The sequence below is a fragment of the Scyliorhinus torazame genome, chromosome 11, assembly GCF_047496885.1.
Source record: "Scyliorhinus torazame isolate Kashiwa2021f chromosome 11, sScyTor2.1, whole genome shotgun sequence".
Classification (NCBI taxonomy): Eukaryota; Metazoa; Chordata; class Chondrichthyes; order Carcharhiniformes; family Scyliorhinidae; genus Scyliorhinus; species Scyliorhinus torazame.
In genome coordinates this window covers 126241388-126265753 of record NC_092717.1, presented here as the reverse complement: position 1 = coordinate 126265753, position 24366 = coordinate 126241388, and positions in this window count along the sequence as shown.

Below are 24366 nucleotides of genomic sequence, written 5' to 3'. Positions count from 1 at the left end.
GGCCATGGATAGGAAGAGAGCGATCTTCCTGGTGTCTGAGGCAGCTTCCTGGTCTGTGACTTCAAGGTAGAGCTGGAAGCGTTGTTTGAATATCTTCCAGTTGGCCCCTAGGTTACCGGTGATGCGGAGCGGCGGCGGCGGGCGGCACTGTCCATTCTGCAGGATGACTGTATGCTGGTGGAAGGCAGATCACTTGCAGGTAGGTCTAAGACGTTCTAACATCCCTCTACTGGTACCATGATGTGTTGGGTGCTCTGGATCCGTGGAACACATACAGGCCACCAACACTTAAAATAGTACAACACTATTTTATTAAGCTAGAAACTATTGAACATACTTTCACTGTGGGTTAACACGATGTTAGATTAAATTAAAGAACTATGCCTGTCCTAACCAGTCTATGCACTCAGCACATGGTGAAGATCTGTGCTGTAAGCTGTAAGCTCTGTCCTTCTGAGAGGCTGCATCCGGAATGAGCGGGAAACCTGATGCCCTCTGTCTTTATAGTGAGTGTGCGCTAACTGGTGATTGGCTGCGGTGTTGTGTGTGTTGATTGGTCTTGCTGTGTGTCCATCAGTGTGTGTGTCTGCACCATGATATACTGGTGTATATTATGACAGCTTCGATCACTGCCTTCGATTTTGGCCAATAAAGGGGCGGGTGCCTTGATGGCTGGGCGTGTCCTTAGCGGTCATTGACCTTGGCTGTTTGGGCTCCCAGAGTAAAGGGAGTGGCACTGATTAGTCTGTATCTGTGTCGGTTACCTGAGTACAGTTCTTTTGTTCTGGGGAAATGTGCCATTAGAATGCAAACGAGCGGGGCTTTTGATCGCATCTAGCTATCTGGGTTGCAAATACACACACAAGCTGAGTCTGTCTGAGTCCTGGGTTGGCCATAATTCCCATGGTCCTTTGCAGGTGGCCATCTGAGATGGCTGCAATACCATGCAATTGTCTCAGCAGTAAGGAAGGTTGAGAATGGTTATCTACCCCGCGGCTATTTGAAATCCATGAGTGCCCAACCAAAGACCATCAAAGGTCCTCTTCCTCAAATCATCAGCATTAAATCAACTGGAGAGGGGCTCTTCACTGCCTGGGTAGGTCAATGAACAAAGTTAGGTGGCCTCCCTGGTGGCTCTGGGTTTGGCCTTCCTGATAGGTCCCTCTGTGGCCCCAAGGGACTCCTTGGGAGCATGGGCTGTTCACAGGGAAACAAGACCCTGTCCTCATTAATAACACACATTCTCCCATAGCTGGGACCTGTCTGACTGCCCCAGTGACCCCAATGCTGCTTACCTTGGTCCCAGCATGGCACCAATCTGCTTTTGGCCAAGTGTAGTTCCAGCAGTGGCCACTATTCCCATAAGCGCTGCTGAGACTGAAGAGCTGCTGGCTAATTGGAGGCAGGATGCCAACCTAAAAGGGAAAGGAACCCTGTTGTCAGGCAATTAATTGCCAAAGAATTGGTTTGGGGCTCCTAGGAATACACTGAGGCAGCGTTACCTCTGATTTCTCATCACACCATTTGCTGCCTTGGCAAAATTCTCTGTTCTAAGGAGATGTATTCCAGCTTCTAACTTCTGGTAGACATTCCCTGTCCTTACATTAAGGCCTTGATATCCTTTCTAAAGTATGGTACCCAAAATTGTACATTGCTGAGTCCTAACCAGTGATTCAGAACATTTTAACATGGCATCATTATTTTTGTAATCACTTCTCCTATTTACTTGTATCGCCTAAGCTTTCTTTGCTGTCTTATCAACTTAGCTGCCGCCTTCAAGGGTCTGTATACATCCCGAGGTTCCCCTATTCTCAAAGAATACCATTTAGACTCTTTGACAAAGAGTCATCCAGACTCGAAACGTTAGCTCTCTTCTCTGTCCACAGATGCTGTCAGACCTGCTGAGATTGTCCAGCATTTTCTGTTTTTGTTCCATTAGGAGTCAGAATTTATTGCCTCTGCATTTGTTTCAATCTTAAACTTTGACTGATCTCACTGAGTTCCTGCATGTGTTCCAAGATTTTATTTTGTAACTTGTGGATTTTCAAGCTGTCAGATAATAGATCATTTAGCTGCTGAATCCTGAGGAATGTCAGATACCTGGGATCCCTGATTATCAGCTGAGGAGCTTTTTTGACATTTTAACATTGCAACACCATAATCTTAAATATAACACCAAATATAGAATGCTTAAGTATTAGAAGAACTCTGTAACGTACATTACTTCCTGCTCATTTAACTTTGGCTTTGATGAAAAGCATTCACAATGTATGGGACATGTTTTACTTTGGGTAGTGATAATCGTGGTGTAGGGAAAAACTTCAGGATTTTTACCTTCAGAGATTAATCGTACTGAGTAGAGTTTCTAATAAAGTCTGTTGATGGGAGAGGCTTTATCAGCTGACTGGAATTTCATACTTTCTTCTGTTCCTACAGTGAATTTTGGAGCAATTGCCATCCCAGCAATTGTTGTACCCGAAATCAGGCTTACCAATTTGTGCTTATATTTCAATTAAGTGCCACTGCAAAATATTTATTTAAAGCTGTGATGGACTTGCACTTTGTGGGGGCTCTGCACTCACCTTTATTTCTGAGGCCCCCCCAATAACATCACACCTCCCCCCCCCCCAGTGATGTCACTCCTCTCCAACCCTGTCAACCCTTGCCCCACAGAACGCAAAGGCGCAAGCCACAAAATGGACAAATTGATCACTGATTAACTGCTTTCGTGCTTTTTAACTTGTAAAAACACACCTGTATGAATAATTGCTGATTTGAAATCCAAGCTTAACTCTTGTCAGAGTGACGCTAATGATGGTCAATATTGCGATGTGTGTCTAAAGGCGAACAAACATGGATCGTACTCCCTGGGCCCGGATCACTGTCCGTGTGGTTTGTACATTCTCTCCGTGTCTGAGTGGGTCTCACCCCCACAACCCAAAGATGTGCAGGGTAGCTGGATTGGCCACACTAAATTGCCTCGTAATTGGAAAAAAAAGAATTGATACTCTACATTTATAAAAAAAACATGGAATGTGCTGATGAGCAACAAGATGGAAAAATCAGGCTATCACATCACTGCAGCACAGGCCAGTATAGGCCAGAATGAGCCAGTCCAATGCAGGAGCAAATATTCCAATCAACAAGATGCACATGCTGCCATTCAGTCCATTTCAGAGTCTCATTTAGTTTCAAAAGTTAACTTCCTTCACAAAATCATGGCCAGGATTCTCCCCTACCCGGCGGGGCGGGGGAATCCGGCGTAATGGAGTGGCGTGAACCACTCCGGCGTCGGGCCGCCCCAAAGGTGCGGAATTCTCCGCATCTTTAGGGGCCAATCCCTCACCTTGAGGGGCTAGGGCCGTGCCGGAGTGATTTCCGCCCCGCCAGCTGGCGGGAAAGGCCTTTGGCGCCATGCCAGCCGGCGCCGAAAGGACTTCGCCGGGCGACGCATGCGCAGGAGCGTCAGCGGTCGCTCACGGCATCCCCGCGCATGCGCAGGGGAGGGGGTCTCTTCCGCCTCCGCCATAGTGGAGACCATGGGAATGCGGAAGAAAAAGAGTGCCCCCACGGCACAGGCCAGCCCGCCGATCGGTGGGCTCTGATCGTGGGCCAGGCCAACCCCCGGGGCCAGATCGCCCCGTGTGCCCCCCAGGACCCCGGATCCCGCCCGCGCCGTCTGCCCCCGCCGGTAAGGTAGGTGGTTCAATCCACGCCGGCTGGCGAGGGTTGACAGCGGCGGGACCTCTGCCCATTGCGGGCCGGAGAATCGCCGTGGGGAGCCCGCCGACCGGTGCGGTGCGATTCCCGCCCCCGCCGATTCTCTGGTGGCAGAGAATTCGGGTCACGGCGGGGGAGAGATTCATGCCAGCCCCCGGCAATTTTCCAACCCGGCGGGGGGTCGGAGACTCGCGCCCCATGTTGTTGCCATAAATTCACATAAGTGGAGTGCCCAGTGAGTCCAAGTCCAATATCAACCGCTCTGTCTGCAAGATTCTGTTCTTTGTCATGAAGAGACTTTCTGAAGGCCAATCCTGTGACCGGTGGTTAGAACTACCAACATGTAACCAGCAGCAGCCATTATATCAGACTGGCAATTGTCCATTTTGCAAAATAGAACTGAAACAAGAGGATATGGAAGACGGGCAGATTTTTGAGATTTTCTTGCTTCATCCCTTGTTGGCATAGCCAGTTAGATACTTTTTATTTACAAATTCAATTGCTTCATCGTCGGTAAAATCTTGTGCAGATGTACTTTCAATTGTCAATATTGCTGAACTTGTCAATTGTTCCTGACTCATCATACTTCACAGATCATTTTTCACTCTTCAATTCATAGAAAAAAGCTTCATCAGATGCATTTGTGACAGCTATTGTTAAACATTTTTTCAGAATGATTTCAACATTTGGAAAGGCGTCTGAAAACCATCACATACATGTCTGTACAAATCAGCTGGTGATCATGTAGCACAGAGCTCAACATTATCAATTAAATTAATTAATTGTTTCACTTCATCTTCAAAAAGATTTGTGTCTACATCCTCCCGCTAAAATTCACTTAATTTGTTACTGCAGTGGCTTTTAGCATTCTCATCCAAACTTCTGTCAAAAAGCATTAAAAATTAATCAACAATGTTCTTCAGAGATTGATTTGTGCTCAGCAATTACACCATTATTGTGTTACTTATAACAGTGACAGTCACTGATGATCTTCTCTTTCCCTTTTTAAATGATTTAATAGTCCCTATTTTCAGTGAAAAATAACTTCCTGCATCTTGTAAGCTTCTCATCATCAGAGGGACCTGTATTTTTTGCTATCGTTAGTGCCTCTGATTCGATTGAGCAATAGTCATTTAGAACTTCCATGACAAAACTATTAACTGAGGCTAACAATTGTGCCGCCTTCAATAAAGCTGTAGCAACATTTTGCAGCGATTTGCTGATGGCATTAATTCTTTAAAGTAAATGGTTCCACAAAACTGTAAAAACAGCAATATTGTACTTTTCAAACTTCTCGACTAAGGATTTAGCTTTAGCTTTCACACATAGTTTTTCTGAATTTGGTGTGGCTACATCAGGTTGCCTTTGAATCAACAAAGTTCATTTCCAAAGCCAAAACAGCATCTACACGAGTGGATCACCTGGGGTCACAAATTCTTTTGACCATCAAATGTTTTCCATTTGCCTGCTCCAAGCATGATTACAACATATTCCACCGATGTGCGGAAACCGAAAAGAAGGCATACACGTTTTGAACAAAGTCAAAACAATGCATAGCTTCCTCAAAGGATTCAGCTGCAGCATAGCAGATTAAATTCAATGAGTTACTGGAACATGGGATGAATAATGCGCAGGGGCTTGCATTGTTTTGCTTGTGGACCTGAATATTTTTCTGCTAGATTTGTGGCATTATCAAAGCTGTGACCATAACAATCTTTGATGTCCAAACACTCAGAAGACGGAACAAAAGAAAGAATCACTCCACAGCTTCACCATATCTAGTCACATACCTTAAAATTAATGCTAATTTGTCCACATGACTCACATCTGGTGTTGAATCAGCTATTATGGAACAGTATCGGGCAACACGGTAGCATAGTGGTTAGCACAATTGCTTCACAACTCCAAGGTCCCAGGCTCGATTCCCGGCTTGGATCCCTGTCTGTGCGGAGTCTGCACATCCTCCCCGTGTGTGCGTGGGGTTCCTCCGGGGGATCCGGTTTTCTCCACAGTCCAAAGATGTGCAGGTTAGGTGGATTGGCCATGCTGAATTGCCCTTAGTGTTGGGTGGCGTTACTGGGTTATGGGGATGGGGTGGAGATGTGGGCTTGGGTAGGGTGCTCTTTCCAGGAGCCGGTGCAGTCTCGATGGGCCGAATGGCCTCCTTCTGCACTGTAAATTCTATGATTTTATGAGTATAAGGGTGGCACAGTGGTTAGCTCTGGTGCCTCACAGTATCAGGGACCAGGGCCGGGATTCTCTGAGCCAGCGCAGGCTCGGAGAATCGGCGTTCACGCCAAGACGGCCCGCAACGCCGGTCCGACACCGGAACGCGAACCTCCGAACCGGCTAAAACCATGCCTACGCGGTGGGCGCCACGCAGCCTGGAGACTCGCTAGAGATGGACGAACGTGCGATTCTCAAGGCCCCCAACGATACTTCAGAGTGGTTCTAACATGCTTTTAAAAAGCTTCAACCAGTCGTGCTGGTAGGTAGAGGTCAGCGTGGGGGGTCCCAGGACGGCGAGGTGGCACGGCCGTGGCTGCATGGGGTGTGAGAACATAGATTGGGGGCGGATGTTTGAGGGCAAATCAACATCTGACATGTGGGAGGCTTTCAAGTGTCAGTTGAAGGGAATACAGGACAGGCATGTTCCTGTGAGGAAGAAAGATAAATACGGCAATTTTCGGGAACCTTGGATGACGAGTGATATTGTAGGCCTCGTCAAAAAGAAAAAGGAGGCATTTGTCAGGGCTAAAAGGCTGGGAACAGACGAAGCCTGTGTGGCATATAAGGAAAGTAGGAAGGAACTTAAGCAAGGAGTCAGGAGGGCTAGAAGGGGTCATGAAAAGTCATTGGCAAATAGGGTTAAGGAAAATCCCAAGGCTTTTTACACATACATAAAAAGCAAGAGGGTAGCCAGGGAAAGGGTTGGCCCACTGAAGGATAGGCAAGGGAATCTATGTGTGGAGCCAGAGGAAATGGGCGAGGTACTAAATGAATACTTTGCATCAGTATTCACCAAAGAGAAGGAATTGGTAGATGTTGAGTCTGGAGAAGGGGGTGTAGATAGCCTGGGTCACATTGTGATCCAAAAAGACGAGGTGTTGGGTGTCTTAAAAAATATTAAGGTAGATAAGTCCCCAGGGCCTGATGGGATCTACCCCAGAATACTGAAGGAGGCTGGAGAGGAAATTGCTGAGGCCTTGACAGAAATCTTTGGATCCTCGCTGTCTTCAGGGGATGTCCCGGAGGACTGGAGAATAGCCAATGTTGTTCCTCTGTTTAAGAAGGGTAGCAAGGATAATCCCGGGAACTACAGGCCGGTGAGCCTTACTTCAGTGGTAGGGAAATTACTGGAGAGAATTCTTCGAGACAGGATCTACTCCCATTTGGAAGCAAATGGACGTATTAGTGAGAGGCAGCACGGTTTTGTGAAGGGGAGGTCGTGTCTCACTAACTTGATAGAGTTTTTCGAGGAGGTCACTAAGATGATTGATGCAGGTAGGGCAGTGGATGTTGTCTACATGGACTTCAGTAAGGCCTTTGACAAGGTCCCTCATGGTAGACTAGTACAAAAGGTGAAGTCACACGGGATCAGGGGTGAGCTGGCAAGGTGGATTCAGAACTGGCTAGGCCATAGAAGGCAGAGGGTAGCAATGGAGGGATGCTTTTCTAATTGGAGGGCTGTGACCAGTGGTGTTCCACAGGGATCAGTGCTGGGACCTTTGCTGTTTGTAGTATATATAAATGATTTGGAGGAAAATGTAACTGGTCTGATTAGTAAGTTTGCAGACGACACAAAGGTTGGTGGAATTGCGGATAGCGATGAGGACTGTCTGAGGATACAGCAGGATTTAGATTGTCTGGAGACTTGGGCGGAGAGATGGCAGATGGAGTTTAATCCGGACAAATGTGAGGTAATGCATTTTGGAAGGGCTAATGCAGGTAGGGAATATACAGTAAATGGTAGAACCCTCAAGAGTATTGAAAGTCAAAGAGATCTAGGAGTACAGGTCCACAGGTCATTGAAAGGGGCAACACAGGTGGAGAAGGTAGTCAAGAAGGCATGCGGCATGCTTGCCTTCATTGGACGGGGCATTGAGTATAAGAATTGGCAAGTCATGTTGCAGCTGTATAGGACCTTAGTTAGGCCACACTTGGAGTATAGTGTTCAATTCTGGTCGCCACACTACCAGAAGGATGTGGAGGCTTTAGAGAGGGTGCAGAAGAGATTTACCAGAATGTTGCCTGGTATGGAGGGCATAAGCTATGAGGAGCGATTGAATAAACTCGGTTTGTTCTCTCTGGAACGAAGGAGGTTGAGGGGCGACCTGATAGAGGTCTACAAAATTATGAGGGGCATAGACAGAGTGGATAGTCAGAGGCTTTTCCCCAGGGTAGAGGGGTCAATTACTAGGGGGCATAGGTTTAAGGTGAGAGGGGCAAGGTTTAGAGTAGATGTACGAGGCAAGTTTTTTACGCAGAGGGTAGTGGGTGCCTGGAACTCGCTACCGGAGGAGGTAGTGGAAGCAGGGACGATAGGGACATTTAAGGGGCATCTTGACAAATATATGAATAGGATGGGAATAGAAGGATACGGACCCAGGAAGTGTAGAAGATTGTAGTTTAGTCGGGCAGTATGGTCGGCGCGGGCTTGGAGGGCCGAAGGGCCTGTTCCTGTGCTGTACATTTCTTTGTTCTTTGTTCTTTTGTGAGGGGGAGGCCCCCCAGGGTCGGGGGGTGGTGGTGCCAGTGGGGGTAGGGCAGACAGCCGTGGCGGCTGGGCAGGGCCGGCCATGACAGGGCGGAGCCAATGCCACGGGTGCCATGATGGCGACCATGCATATGGGCACCCGCCCCGGTCGCTGGCTCAGCCCAGGCCGGATCCCCCATGGGGCCACCCCCACCCTGCTAGCGGCACCCATCAATGGGTAGATCGAGGGCTGCACCCACGTCAGCCCTCGGTGAGGGCAGTGCCATCAGATGGTGGCCCTGGCAGGATGGTCGGACGACAGGAGACGGGGTACTGAGGGGGCGGTGGTGGGGGGCATGCGCGTCTGGGGCGTGAGCTGCCATCTGGGTCAACCATGTAGCCCATGGCACCTGGTGGTGGGGGGGGAGGTATGCGCCATGATGAAACTTTGTCTACCTCCACCCCCTGCAGATCATAAGGTTTGTGCATCTTCCAGCGATGTTGGCCGCCGTGGCGGGGGCCGCTGCCCTGCATGAAGCCCAGTGGGAGCTGGACCAAGGGCGTGAAAGGGAGTCGGTGGAGGCTGCAGCAGAGGTGCGTGCCGCAGAGGGGCAGGTGGCAGCTGCTCAGGCCGGAGGTCCACCTGCCCGACAGGATGAGGAGGAGGAGGATCATGACGAGGGGGAACCACAGGATGAGGGTGCCGAGGAGGAGGGGGAGAGGGGGGAGGACGAGGCGGTGCCATGGCCACGGAGGCGCCCAATGAGGCATTGTGTGTACCGGCTCCACATTTCTTTCCAGGACCGGCCGGACAGGAAATGCAGGAGGAGACTCTGGATGAGCCGGGAAACCGTCGCCCATATCTGCCACCTGATAGCACATCTGGCACCATGTGGAACTGGGGGTGGACACCCTTTCCCGGTGGCCGTCAAGGTGACGGTCGCCCTGAACGTCTACGCGACGGGGTCGTTCCAGTCGCCGAATGGGGACCTCTCCGGCATCTCCCAGGCGTCGGTGTTCAGGTGCATCCGTGCAGTGACTGACGCCCTGTATGACATCGCGGACCAGTACATACAGTTCCCCATGGACCGCACCGACCAGGATGCCCAGGCAGCGGATTTCGCTGCAGTCGCCAGGATACCCATGATCCAGGGGGCGATCGATGGGGTGCACGTCGCCTTGCGGCCACCTCGGATAACTGGGCGATGTTCATGAATAGGACCTGCAAGTGGTCTGCGCCCAGTACCCGGGCAGTATACATGACGCATTCATATTGACACCATCGTTCATTCCCGGCATGTTCAAGGAACCCCCCCCCCGACTGCGGGGCTGGTTGCTGAGCGACAGGGGTTACCCGTTGCGGTCGTGCCTGATGATGCCTATTCAGAGGCCACAGACTGACCGCTACAGGGTTTAGGTAGGTAGGGGCTGGTTTAGCGCAGGGCTAAATCACTGGCTTTGAAAGCAGACCAAGGCAGACCAGCAGCACGGTTCAATTCCCATACCAGCCTCCCCGAACATGTGCCGGAATGTGGCGAATAGGGGCTTTTCACAGTAACTTCATTTGAAGCCTGCTTGTGACAATAAGCGATTTTCAATTTTTCATTTCACAATGATGCCCATTGTGCGACCAGGGGTGTGGTCGATAGGTGCTTTGGGCTGATGAAGATGCGCTTCAGGTGCCTGGACCGCTCTGGGGGGGCCCTCCAGTATTCGTCAGAGAGGGTCAGCCGCATCGTTGTGGTCTGCTGCGTCCTCCACAATATAGCCCAGCAGAGGGGTGATGTGCTGGAGGAGGAGGGGGAGAGGGAGGATCACGAAGAAAGGCAGTCCTCTCAAGATGATTGGGAGGGAGGAATGGGGGGACAATGTATGGGTCATGGGGGCTGGATAGGGATGTGAGGCTGCCCAATGCCACCGGCTGGGCCAGCGAGCATGGGAGGAGTTGACCCTGTCGTTTCGCTGGAGACGGAGTGGCATGGGCAACCCGGTGTGAGGGGTGGGGACGTCGGTGGCGCACGTCACACTCACCGGAGCTCGCCGTTCTATCACCCCTCACCCACAGGGGTGATAGAAGTTGTGAGGTTGCCCAATGCCACCGGTTTGTTGCCGGTGCCACGTGATAGCGAGGCTAGGAATAGGGAGAGAGTGCAGTTGAACACGTGGCTGCAGGAATGGTGTAGGAGGGAGGGCTTCAGGTATTTGGATAATTGGAGCGCATTCTGGGGAAGGTGGGACCTGTACAAGCAGGACGGGTTGCATCTGAACCAGAGGGGCACCAATATCCTGGGAGGGAGGTTTTCTAGTACTCTTCGGGAGGGTTTAAACTAATTTGGCAGGGGAATGGGAACCGGATTTGTAGTCCAGCAACTAAGGTAGCCGATATTCAGGACGCCAAAGCGTGTAATGAGGCAGTGGGGAAGGGAACACTGACAAAGGAGAGTACTTGCAGGCACGGAGAGGGGTTGAAGTGTGTATACTTCAACGCAAGAAGCATCAGGAATAAGGTGGGTGAACTTAAGGCATGGATCGGTACTTGGGACTACGATGTGGTGGCCATCACGGAAACTTGGATAGAAGAGGGGCAGAAATGGTTGTTGGAGGTCCCTGGTTATAGATGTTTCAATAAGAATAGGGAGGGTGGTAAAAGAGGTGGGGGGGGTGGCATTATTAATTAGAGATAGTATAACAGCTGCAGAAAGGCAGTTCGAGGAGTATCAGCCTACTGAGGTAGTATGGGTTGAAGTCAGAAATAGGAAAGGAGCAGTCACCTTGTTAGGAGTTAGGCCCCCCAATAGTAGCAGAGATGTGGAGGAACAGATTGGGAAACAGATTTTGGAAAGGTGCAGAAGTCATAGGGTAGTAGTCATGGGCGACTTTAACTTCCCAAATATTGAGTGGAAACTCTTTAGATCAAATAGTTTGGATGGGGTGGTGTTTGTGCAGTGTGTCCAGGAAGCTTTTCTAACGCAGTATGTAGATTGTCCGACCAGAGGAGGGGCAATATTGGATTTAGTACTGGGTAATGAGCCAGGGCAAGTGATAGATTTGTTAGTGGGGGAGCATTTTGGAGATAGTGACCACAATTCTGTGACTTTCACTTTAGTAATGGAGAGGGCTAGGTGTGTGCAACAGGGCAAGGTTTACAATTGGGGAAGGGTAAATACGATGTTGTCAGACAAGAATTGAAGTGCATAAGTTGGGAACATAGGCTGGCAGGGAAGGACACAAGTGAAATGTGGAACTTGTTCAAGGAACAGGTGCTACGTGTCCTTGATATGTATGTCCCTGTCAGGCAGGGAAGAGATGGTAGAGTGAGGGAACCATGGTTGACAAGAGAGGTTGAATGTCTTGTTAAGAGGAAAAAGGTGACTTATGTAAGGCTGAGGAAACAAGGTTCAGACAGGGCATTGGAGGGATACAAGATAGCCAGGAGGGAACTGAAGAAAGGGATTAGGAGAGCTAAGAGAGGGCATGAACAATCTTTGGCGGGGAGGATCAAGGAAAACCCCAAGGCCTTTTACACATATGTGAGAAATATGAGAATGACTAGAGCGAGGGTAGGTCCGATCAAGGACAGTAGCGGGAGATTGTGTATTGAGTCTGAAGAGATAGGAGAGGTCTTGAACGAGTACTTTTCTTCTGTATTTACAAATGAGAGGGGCGATATTGTTGGAGAGGACAGTGTGAAACATATTGGTAAGCTCGAGGAAATACTTGTTAGGAAGGAAGATGTGTTGGGCATTTTGAAAAACTTGAGGATAGACAAGTCCCCCGGGCCTGACGGGATATATCCAAGGATTCTATGGGAAGCAAGAGATGAAATTGCAGAGCCGTTGGCAATGATCTTTTCATCCTCACTGTCAACAGGGGTGGTACCAGGGGATTGGAGAGTGGCGAATGTCGTGCCCCTGTTCAAAAAAGGGACTAGGGATAACCCTGGGAATTACAGGCCAGCTAGTCTTACTTCGGTGGTAGGCAAAGTAATGGAAAGGGTACTGAAGGATAGGATTTCTGAGCATCTGGAAAGACACTGCTTGATTAGGGATAGTCAGCACGGATTTGTGAGGGGTAGGTCTTGCCTTACAAATCTTATTGAATTCTTTGAGGAGGTGACCAAGCATGTGGATGAAGGTAAAGCAGTGGATGTAGTGTACATGGATTTTAGTAAGGCATTTGATAAAGTTCCCCATGGTAGGCTCATGCAGAAAGTAAGGAGGCATGGGATAGTGGGAAATTTGGCCAGTTGGATAACGAACTGGCTAACCGATAGAAGCCAGAGAGTGGTGGTGGATGGCAAATATTCAGCCTGGATCCCAGTTACCAGTGGCATACCGCAGGGATCAGTTCTGGGTCCTCTGCTGTTTGTGATTTTCATTAATGACTTGGATGAGGGAGTTGAAGGGTGGGTCAGTAAATTTGCAGACGATACGAAGATTGGTGGAGTTGTGGATAGTAAGGAGGGCTGTTGTCGGCTGCAAAGAGACATAGATAGGATGCAGAGCTGGGCTGAGAAGTGGCAGATGGAGTTTAACCCTGAAAAGTGTGAGGTTGTCCATTTTGGAAGGACAAATATGAATGCGGAATACAGGGTTAACGGTAGAGTTCTTCGCAATGTGGAGGAGCAGAGAGATCTTGGGGTCTATGTTCATACATCTTTGAAAGTTGCCACTCAAGTGGATAGAGCTGTGAAGAAGGCCTATGGTGTGCTCGCGTTCATTAACAGAGGGATTGAATTTAAGAGCCGTGATGTGATGATGCAGCTGTACAAAACTTTGGTAAGGCCACATTTGAAATACTGTGTACAGTTCTGGTCGCCTCATTTTAGGAAGGATGTGGAAGCTTTGGAAAAGGTGCAAAGAAGATTTACCAGGATGTTGCCTGGAATGGAGAGTAGGTCTTACGAGGAAAGGTTGAGGGTGCTAGGCCTTTTCTCATTAGAACGGAGAAGGATGAGGGGTGACTTGATAGAGGTTTATAAGATGATCAGGGGAATAGATAGAGTAGACAGTCAGAGACTTTTTCCCCGGGTGGAACAAACCGTTACAAGGGGACATAAATTTAAGGTGAAAGGTGGAACATATAGGAGGGATATCAGAGGTAGGTTCTTTACCCAGAGAGTAGTGGGGGCATGGAATACACTGCCTGTGGAAGTAGTTGAGTCGGAAACATTAGGGACCTTCAAGCAGCTATTGGATAGGTACATGGATTACGGTTAAATGATATAGTGTAGATTTATTTGTTCTCAAGGGCAGCACGGTAGCATTGTGGATAGCACAATTGCTTCACAGCTCCAGGGTCCCAGGTTCGATTCCGGCTTGGGTCACTGTCTGTGCGGAGTCTGCACGTCCTCCCCGTGTCTGCGTGGGTTTCCTCCGGGTGCTCCGGTTTCCTCCCACAATCCAAAGATGTGCGGGTTAGGTGAATTGGCCAATGATAAATTGCCCTTAATGTCCAAATTGCCCTTGGTGTTGGGTGGAGGTGTTGAGTTTGGGTAGGGTGCTCTTTCCAAGAGCCGGTGCAGACTCAAAGGGCCGAATGGCCTCCTTCTGCACTGTAAATTCAATGATAATCTATGATTAATCTAGGACAAAGGTTCGGCACAACATCGTGGGCCGAAGGGCCTGTTCTGTGCTGTATTTTCTATGTTCTATGTTCACACTGGCACTCAGTTCCCACACCACCCCTGCACGCAATGGACAGGGCTCAGAGGCAGCTTTCATAGGTGAGTTTAATAAGGGAAAATCTGTACATGTGCCCTAGTCCCTATAACTAATCCGTGCCCTGCACCCGTGCCAACTTACTAAGTGTCTACCTTTCTGGCCTTGCGTGCCCTATGACTACGTTTCCCCAGACGGTACAGCAGAAGTGGAGGCGGACTGCTGTGACTCCTGCCCTATGACTAGGATCCCCTTTGGCGGTCGTTTCCTGGGGCGGGCCGGCCTAGATGGGCCAGGCTGTGCCTCCGTCGACTGGGATGGTGTGCTGTCACCCTGTTCTGCCCACTGCTCACCAGGTATGGTGGGGGGTGGGGGTGTGTGGAGCCCGAGGTGCAGCGGTGTTCTGGGGCCTCCCCTGCAGGGGGATCTGGAATGGGCTCCAGCACTTCCTCCTCCCTTGGGGTGCCCGATGGCCTCCGGGCTTCTCCGTGGGATGGGGGTTTGAGCGGATCCAACACACGAGGCAGCCCTGGCACCTGGCGCTGCTAGTCCTGGAGGCTCACTCTGGTATCGACCGGGGTCTGCATGTTTGTGGTAGTATCAGGTATTGCAGTACCCGAGAGGCTGCAGACCATTGGGTAAGCCTAGCAGCTTACCATTGGCTGTTTGGTATGTGGCTCCGCCCTGACAGGTGGGGTATAAGAACAGGTGCCGTCCCAGCAGCCCTCATTCTGTACCGAAGCTGCTGGGGAACAGTTCTAGTCTATTAAAGCCTTCAGTTATGATACAGCCTCGTCTTTGAGTTTAATTGATCGTGCATCAATTTAATAGACTACTCTTAAGCTAAAAGAATGGATCTCCGAATCAAGCCGGAGTGTCTACAACTCAGTCCCCATGCGGAGAACTCGGCTGCGATATTTAAGCACTGGCTGGCGTGCTTTAAAGGCTACCTCGAGACGGCCGGAGGCACCCCCTCAGGAGAACAGAAACTGCATCTCCTGCGCTCAAGGGTCAGCCCTGGGATCTATACCCTTATCGAGGAGGCGGAGGACTATGATGATGCCATCGAACTGTTAAAGGGACATTATATACGCCCTGTAAACTAGGTCTACGCACGTCACCTGCTTGCAACTAGACGGCAAAGCCCCGGGGAATCGCTGGAGGATTTCTACCGTGCGCTACTGGTGCTGGGCAGAAACTGTGGCTGCCCGCAAGTTTCGGGCAGCGAGCACACGGAACTTCTAATCCGGGATGCTTTCGTATCAGGTATGAGCTCCTCAGAGATCAGCCAAAGACTTTTAGAAAAGGACACCCTGGGACTGAGAGAAGCACGGGCCCTGGCAGCGTCCATGGATGTTGCCTCCAGAAACGCACAGTCCTATGCACCAGAGCGCGCAGCGGCCCCCTGGGCTGCGTGGCATCCCGCAGCGGGAGCCCCACTGACCTTCCCCGTGTCCCCGCAGGCCTGCGCTGTAAGATGGCCCGCTAACTCCGTTGGGCCCCGTTGTTTCTTCTGTGGGCAGGCGAAGCACCCCCACCAGCACTGCCCAGCCCGCACCTCCACCTGCAAAGGGTGCGGCAAGAAGGGCCATTTTGTGGGGGTCTGCCAAGCACGAGCCATGGCCGCGGTCTCCAGCGACTCCGGACCGCCGTGGCAACCTTCCCTACAGGCCCCAGGCGGCCAGCACTCACCGCCACCCTCTATCCTAGGGCCACTCCCGACCCACGACCGCGGCCATCTTGCCCCTCGAACGCCAAGCTGGACGGATGGGCGCCGCCATTTTGTCCATCCCCGCTGCCATTTTGTCCATCCCCGACCACCATGTGCGATCTATGGGAGACGCCATCTTGGATGGGGCCCTAGACCCCCAGCACGGCCGACTACACACTGCCTGATCACAACCCACAACTGTTCCATCTGGCCTCGGTGACGCTGGACCAAAATTGACCCCGGACACTCGCAACAGCAACGACGACGATCTTCATCAACGGCCACGAGACGTCTTGCCTGATTGACTCTGGGAGCATGGAGAGCTTTATACACCCCGACACGGTAAGGCGCTGTTCACTTGTCACCCACCCTGTAAACCAAAGAATCTCCCTGGCCTCCGGGTCACACTCAGTGGAGATAAAGGGGTTCTGCCCAACAGACCTCACTGTCTAAGGCAGGAAATTCAACAATTTCCGCCTTTATGTCCTGCCGCACCTCTGCGCGGCTACACTCCTGGGGTTGGACTTCCAATGTAACTTGCAAAGCCTCACTTTTAAATTTGGCGGCCCTATAGCCCTCCTTACTGTCTGCGGCCTCGCGACCCTTAAGGTCGACCCGCCTTCCCTGTTTGCGAACCTCACCCCGGATTGCAAACCCGTCGCCACCCGGAGCAGACGGTACAGTGCCCAGGACTGGACCTTCATCAGGTCAGAGGTCCAAAGGCTATTGAGGGAAGGAGTCATTGAAGCTAGCAACAGTCCCTGGAGAGCTCAAGTAGTGGTGGTAAAGACCGGGGAGAAACATAGGATGGTCATTGACTACAGTCAGATCATCAACAGGTTTACGCAGCTGGATGCGTACCCTCTCCCCCGCATATCCGACCTGGTAAACAGGATCGCGCAATACAAGGTCTTCTCCATGGTGGATCTCAAGTCCGCCTACCATCAGCTACCCCTCTGCACTAGTGACCGCAAGTACACTGCCTTCGAAGCAGATGGGCGGCTCTACCAATTTTTAAGGGTTCTCTTTGGTGTCACTAATGGGGTCCCGGTCTTCCAAGGCGAGATGGACCGAATGGTTGACCGGTACGGCTTACGCGCAATCTTCCCGTATCTTGATAACGTCACCATCTGCGGCCGTGACCAGCAGGACCACGACACCAACCTCCGAAAAATTTTGCAGACCGCGAAAATCCTTAACTTAACGTATAATAAGGATAAATGCGTCTTTAGCACCGACCGCCTAGCCATTCTCGGCTACGTAGTGCGAAATGGAGTTATAGGTCCCGACCCTGAACGCATGCGCCCCCTTATGGAGTTCCCCCTCCCTCACTGCTCCAAGGCCCTGAAGCGCTGCCTCGGGTTTTTCAGTTATTACGCACAGTGGGTCCCCAACTACGCAGACAAAGCCCGACCCCTGATCCAGTCCACAACGTTCTCCCTGTCGATGGAGGCCCGCCAGGTCTTATGCCGCATCAAAGCAGACATTGCAAAGGCCACGATGTGCGCCATTGATGAGTCCCTCCCCTTCCAGGTCGAGAGCGATGCGTCCGACGTAGCTCTGGCCGCCACCCTCAACCAACCGGGCAGACCCGTGGCCTTCTACTCCCGTACCCTCCATGCTTCAGAAATTCGCTATTCCTCGGTCGAAAAAGAGGCACAAGTCATAGTAGAAGCTGTGCGACACTGGAGGCATTACCTGGCCGGCAGGAGATTCACTCTCCTCACTGACCAACGGTCGGTGGCGTTCATGTTTGATAATGCACAGCGGGGCAAGATAAAGAACGACACGATCTTGCGGTGGAGGACAGAACTCTCCACCTACAACTACGAGATCTTGTACCGTCCTGGGTAGCTAAACGAGCCTTCCGATGCCCTGTCCCGCGGCACGTGTGCCACCGCACAAGTGGACCGCCTCCGAGCCCTCCACGAGGACCTCTGCCACCCGGGGGTCACTCACTTTTTCCACTTCATTAAGGCCCGCAACCTGCCGTACTCCATCGAGGAGGTCAGGACAGTCACCAGGGACTGCCAAATCTACGCAGAGTGCAAACCGCACTTCTACCGGCCAGAGAGGGCGCACCTGATAAAGGCTTCCCGTCCCTTTGAATGCCTCAGCATGGACTTCAAAGGCCCCCTCCCCTCCACCGACTGCAACACGTATTTCCTGAACGTGATTGACGAGTACTCCCGGTTCCCGTTCGCCATCCCCTGCCCCGACATGACCACAACCACTGTCATCAAGGCCCTCCAGGGTATCTTTACACTGTTCGGGTTCCCCGCATACATTCACAGTGATAGGGGATCCTCCTTTATGAGCGACGAACTGCGTCAATTCCTGCTCAGCAAGGGCATCGCCTCTAGCAGAATGACCAGTTACAACCCCCGGGGAAACGGGCAGGTAGAGAGGGAGAACAGAATGGTCTGGAAGACCGTCCTACTGGCCCTGCGGTCCAGGTCTCTCCCTGTCACCCGCTGGCAGGAAGTCCTCCCAGAGGTCCTCCATGCCATTCGGTCACTGCTCTGTACGACCACCAATCAGACACCTCATGAACATCTCCTTGTCTTCCCCAGGAAGTGCTCCTCCGTGACCTCGCTCCCAACCTGGCTAGCGACATCCGGTCCCATCCTGCTTCGGAAGCACAAGTCGGACCCGTTGGTCGAGAGGGTCCACCTGCTGCACGCTAACCCCCAGTACGCCTACGTGGCGTTCCCTGACGGCCGGCAAGATACAGTCTCCCTCCGGGACCTGGCGCCCGCCGGAACCCCACGCGCACCCGAACCATTCCCCCCCCCCCCACCCCCCACAGCACCTCACTGGGGGGTCGGTCCTCCCACCGCTCCTACCTAGGCCATCCCACCCACCAACGCCCCCTACAGGCGCCCCCCACTCGTGTCAACCGGTTGCCCCACCAGCACCATCTAGGGGTGACGCAGCTGCCATGGACGACGAAACCACGCTCCCGGAGTCGCAGACGCCCGGACCCCCACCAGAATCACCACAGAGGCTCAGACGATCCAGGAGGACGACCAGGTCACCCGACCGACTGATTGCTTCACTGTAACTGTAGCTGTAAATGAACACTGACTGTATATATCTTCCACGCTTGCAAATACTCACGGTACCTCCATATCTGATCATACCATGTTCAATGCAATTGTAACCACTGGCCACCACCCCCACCGGACTCTTTTTTAACAGGGGGTGAATGTGGTAGTATCAGGTATTGCAGTACCCGAGAGGCTGTAGACCATTGGGTAAGCCTCGCAGCTTACCATTGGCTGTTTGGTATGTGGCTCCGCCCTGACAGGCGGGGTATAAGAACAGGTGCCGTCCCAGCAGCCCTCATTCTGTACCAAAGCTGCTGGGGAACAGATCTAGTCTATTAAAGCCTTCAGTTATGATACAACCTCGTCTTTGAGTTTAATTGATCGTGCATCAGGTGCCTGGAGGCTCACTCTGGTATCGACCAGGGTCTGCATGTTAGCATCCATGGAGCTCCAGGGAGTTGGCTATCCCTGTTTGGGTCTGTGCGACGTGGCCAGCACCCGACCAATGGCGCCGATGCTCTCAGCGATGGCCTGCTGAGGCTGGGCCATGGCCTGCTGAGACCGGGCCACGGTGCTGAGCGCCGCTGTGATCTGCAGCTGGCTCTGGCGCATGGCTGCCTGTGAGAGGGCAGCCCTATCCTGGGCCACGGACACCGCCTGCACAAAAAGCCCCAGGCCTTGCATACTGCTCCCCATGTCTGACACTGTCTCCACCGCGGATGGCACCCGTGCGGTGTCGGCCTGGGTGGCACGCATGACCAGCACCATTCCCTGCTCCTGAACACGGATGCACTCCTCTGCAGGTGCTGGAAACCGGCTGTCATCCCGTTCTCTCGTCCCTGGGTCTCTGACTGCGTCGAGTCACTGGGTGGGTGTGAAAATTCCAGGAACCTGGAACCCGTATGACCGGCAGCTGATTGCTGGGACACCTGCTGTACCAGAGCGGCTGTGTGGTGCTCCCAGAATCCTCATCGCTAAAGAGCCCAACCAAGGTGATAGTCTCTGCGATGGTGGAGCTTGTAGGAGACAGCAGTGACGGAAAGTCAGTGTCCTCATCGGACCCGAAGTCCGGGATCCCCTGGGTTGTTGTGTTGTGTCTGTCTGTCTTCTCAGTGTTGGTCCCCTGGGTTGTGATGTCACGTCTCTCTGTCCTCTGTGTCTCCGTCCCCTGGGTCGTGGTGTCGTGGCACGACTGGACCGGAGGGCTGTTGTGGCGGCTGCCCTCCCTGTCGCTGCTTGAGATCCTGGGGGGTGGCCGCCCAGGCACTGGCTGGGTGCGGTCTCCGCCTGTTGGGCGGGGTCGATCCCTGGGGGGTGGCCGCCCAGGCACTGGCTGGGAGCGGGGTGCGCCTGATGGGCCGGGTCGATTTCCGGGTGGTCCTGCAAGACACAATACAGCATGCATGGTTAGACAGGCGGCCAGGGGTGAGGGGGTGGGGTGAGGGATGGATTGCGGGGTGGGGTGAGGGGTGGGGTGAGGGGTGGGGCCAGGCAGTGGGGTCTCACTTGGTGGTGCGTCCCCGATTACGGCATGGGCAACCTCCAGCTACGTCCAGTGCCCTCTGTTCATGGCACAGTGAGGGGGTGCAATTCAGGTGCACCCCCTCCAGTTTTCTCCCGCTCTCGGCGCTCTTATCCTGGGAGGGGGGGCACACAAACATCAGCATGCAACCCAGCAGTTGGGTCTATGTTGGCATAGGTGCACAGTGCATCCGGCCAATGTGGCTGGCATGGGTGGGTGCAGCCATGTGTGTCACAGCTGGGGTTGTACCGTCCCCCTGGGGAGGGGGGGGGGCAGTGTCACATGTGTGGGGGGTAGGGGGTTCGGTGACATGGGCACAGTGCTGGGTACTCACCCAGGCTGCCCTGAGTATCATCCCGACGGCGCTGACGGCATCGCCCACCTCCCTCCACATACGCCGGATGATGTTGGCTGCGGTCTTGCGGCCGGGTCCGGGGTACAGGGCCTCCTTTGTCTGCTCGATGGCGTCCAGGAGCATTTCAAGGTCGCGGTTCCTGAACCTCGGCGCTGTGCGATGGGTAACCATCTTGAAGCATCAGCTGTGTGTGGGAGATCACGTCTATTTGAATATGTCTTCTGACGCAGGTCTGGGGCCGCCACCCCGCGCTTCCCGTAGCACCCGTGCTGGTCCCTTGTGGCCCGCTGAATCGCTGCGCTTTGGGGACCGTTGACGCCGGTGTGAACTGCTCCGGTGTTTACACCGGCGTCAACACTTAGCCGCCGTTTCGGAGAATCAGGGCCCAGGTTTGGTTCCAACTTTGGGTGACTGCGTGCAGTTTGCACATTTTCCCCGTTTCTTCCAGTTTCCTCCCACGGTCCAAAGATGTGCAGGAGAGTTGGATTGGTCATGATAAATTGCCCCTTTGTGTCCAAAGGTTAGGTTGGGTTATTGGGTTACTGTTATAACCTGCCTACTTACGATTGGCTGGGGACTAATGACTATCCCACAATCCTATGGGAGTATGAACTTCCCCAATGAGGGGGGGGCGGAGAAACTCCTAGTATAAATAAGCTGGCCAGTTCAGGAACCAGCAGGAAGGAGAAGGTAGCAAGGGAAGCTACTGCTACTGTTATGTATATATTGTTATAGTAAATAAACGTTATTATTTTGTATCCTTAAAACTCGTGCTGGATTCTTCATGGCCCTTCAAAACTGGCGACGAAGGTAAAAGTGAATAGCTGTCTACACTGCTGAAGCCACCTCCCTGGATTTTTGTTGGATACAGGTTGGAAGTTGTTTTCTATTATACCATGCCTCTGTACGGATGTTTGGATGTTTTTGATGCTGCGCTGGAAAGCTGGAACCAGTACACACAACAGATGCGTTACTATTTCCGGGCAAACAATATCACTGAAAACGAGCGCCAGGTGGTCATATTGCTCACCGCCTGCGTGCCGCATACGTTTGGGGTGATTAGGAGCCTTACGTACCCAGCTGCGCCAGACACCAAAACGTTTGACGAACTTGTGAATATAGTGGGGCAACACTTTAACCCAACCCCGTCCACGATAGTCCAGCGTGACCGGTTTAATACCGCTGAGAGGACCCCTGGAGAATCCCTTGCCGATTTTTTATCCAGGCTACGCGGGATTGCGGAATACTGTGACTATGGTGAGACCTTGTCAGAAATGTTACGCGACCGTTTGGTTTGCGGTATTAACAATGCAGCAACCCAGAGAAAGTTGTTAGCGGAGCCAACATTGACTTTTCAACAGGCAATACAAATAGTCTTGTCCCGAGAGAGCGCAGAGCGAGGAGTGCAGGAGCTACAGGGAATGGAAGTGCATGCCTTGGGGCGCAACCCTTTCCGCCCAAAAACGTCCCCCCGCACTCCTGCGGTACCTTGGGCGAGGCAACGACCGGACCGACGCCAGTGGCCATCGGACATTCCTCCCCGAAGGGAGCCTTCTCCAGAGCCAATGGATGAGGAGCCATGTCCATGTCAGACTTGTAGGCGCCGACCCCGTCGCGGACGCCAGTCCTGGGGGTGCAAGAGGCGCCGTCGTTCCGGCCGTAACTGGGACCAGCCCAGAGGCCGTACCTTCCATGTGGATGAACCTGCGGCGACCACTCCTGAGGACGTGGAAACGGAGGACGACTGCCTGCAGCTGCATTGTGTGGCAGCTCCCCGTGTGGCCCCCATTAAGGTGACAGTACGGGTCAATGGCCACCCGCTGGAGACGGAGTTGGATACTGGTGCAGCGGTCTCCGTGATCGCCCAGAGGACATTCGACCGCATCAAGCAGGGTATACAGACCCTTACATTAACTGACTCACAGGCCAGGTTGGCCACCTACACGGGGGAACCACTGGACATTGCAGGAACTACAATGACCCCTGTTGTCTATGGACGCTAGGAGGGGCGTTTCCCACTCATCGTAGTGCGTGGCCATGGGCCCAGCCTGTTGGGTCGGAACTGGTTGCGCCATTTGCGGTTGCAATGGCAGCACATCCTCGAAACAGTTTCTGGAGGGTTGACTGAGGTGCTAGGACGATACCCAGAGGTATTCCAGCCTGGTTTGGGGAAAATAAAAGGGGCCGTAGCCCGTATCCAAGTTGAACCAGGAGCCACGCCGCGCTATTTCCGGGCGCGCCCAGTGCCTTACGCTTTGCTCGAGAAGGTAGAAGGGGAGCTCACTCGTTTGGAGAGTTTGGGTATTATCAGGCCCGTCCGTTTTGCTGACTGGTCAGCACCAATTGTACCAGTATTGAAGCCAGATGCCACAGTTCGCTTGTGTGGCGACTATAAACTTACAGTGAATACAGTTTCCCGACTCGACCGATACCCAATGCCTCGCATAGAGGATCTCTACGTGAAACCTGCAGGTGGACTCTCATTCACAAAATTAGATATGAGTCACGCCTACCTGCAGTTGGAGCTGGACCCTGCCTCCCGACCATATGTAACAATTAACACACACCGGGGCCTGTATGAATATACACGGTTGCCCTTTGGAGTATCCTCTGCCTGCGCAATTTTTCAACGTGTTATGGAGGGCATTTTGAGAGGTTTACCATGTGTGGCTGTCTACCTAGATGACGTGTTGATTACAGGGACGTCGGAGCAAGAGCATTTGGAAAATCTGGAGGCTGTCCTTAGACGCCTTTCGGAGGCTGGAGTCCGTTTACGTCACACAAAGTGCGTATTTCAGGCAAAAGAAGTAGTCTACCTAGTTTATCGGGTGGACCGCGAGGGTCTGCACCCCGTCGCAGAGAAGGTGCGTGCAATTCAACATGCCCCCACTCCGACTGACACTTCGCATCTTCGTTCTTTTCTCGGTCTCGTAAACTATTACGGGAAGTTCCTCCCCAATCTGGCAACTACGCTGGCCCCCTTGCACCTGCTGCTAAAGAAAAATCACACCTGGGTTTGGGGTTAGCCGCAAGAAACCGCTTTCCGGCGGGTAAAGCAACAATTGTCGTCGTCTGGGTTACTAACCCACTATGATCCGGGAAAGCCTTTGCTCGTCACATGTGATGCATCCCCGTATGGTATTGGGGCTGTCCTGTCCCACAAGATGGAGAACGGGGCCGAGCGACCGATAGCTTTCGCCTCCCGCACATTGACTGCAGCGGAGAAAAAGTACGCGCAGATCGAGAAGGAGGGCCTGGCAGTGGTTTTTGCGGTGAAATGCTTCCACCAGTATGTGTACGGCCGCCATTTCACTATCGTGACTGATCATAAGCCCCTGCTGGGACTCTTCAGAGAGGATAAGCCAATACCGCCCATTGCTTCTGCACGGATCCAGCGCTGGGCTTTGTTGCTTGCTGCATATGAGTATTCTCTGGAGCACAAACCAGGTACGCAGATAGCAAATGCCGACGCACTGAGCCGATTGCCTTTATCGACCGGCCCCATGTCGACCCCCACGACCGGTGAGGTGGTTGCAACCCTAAATTTTATGGACACCTTGCCTGTCACGGCATCACAGATCCGTGAGTGGACCCAGACGGAGCCAGTCTTGTCAAAGGTTCGGCACATAGTCCTGTATGGTGGGCAGCATAG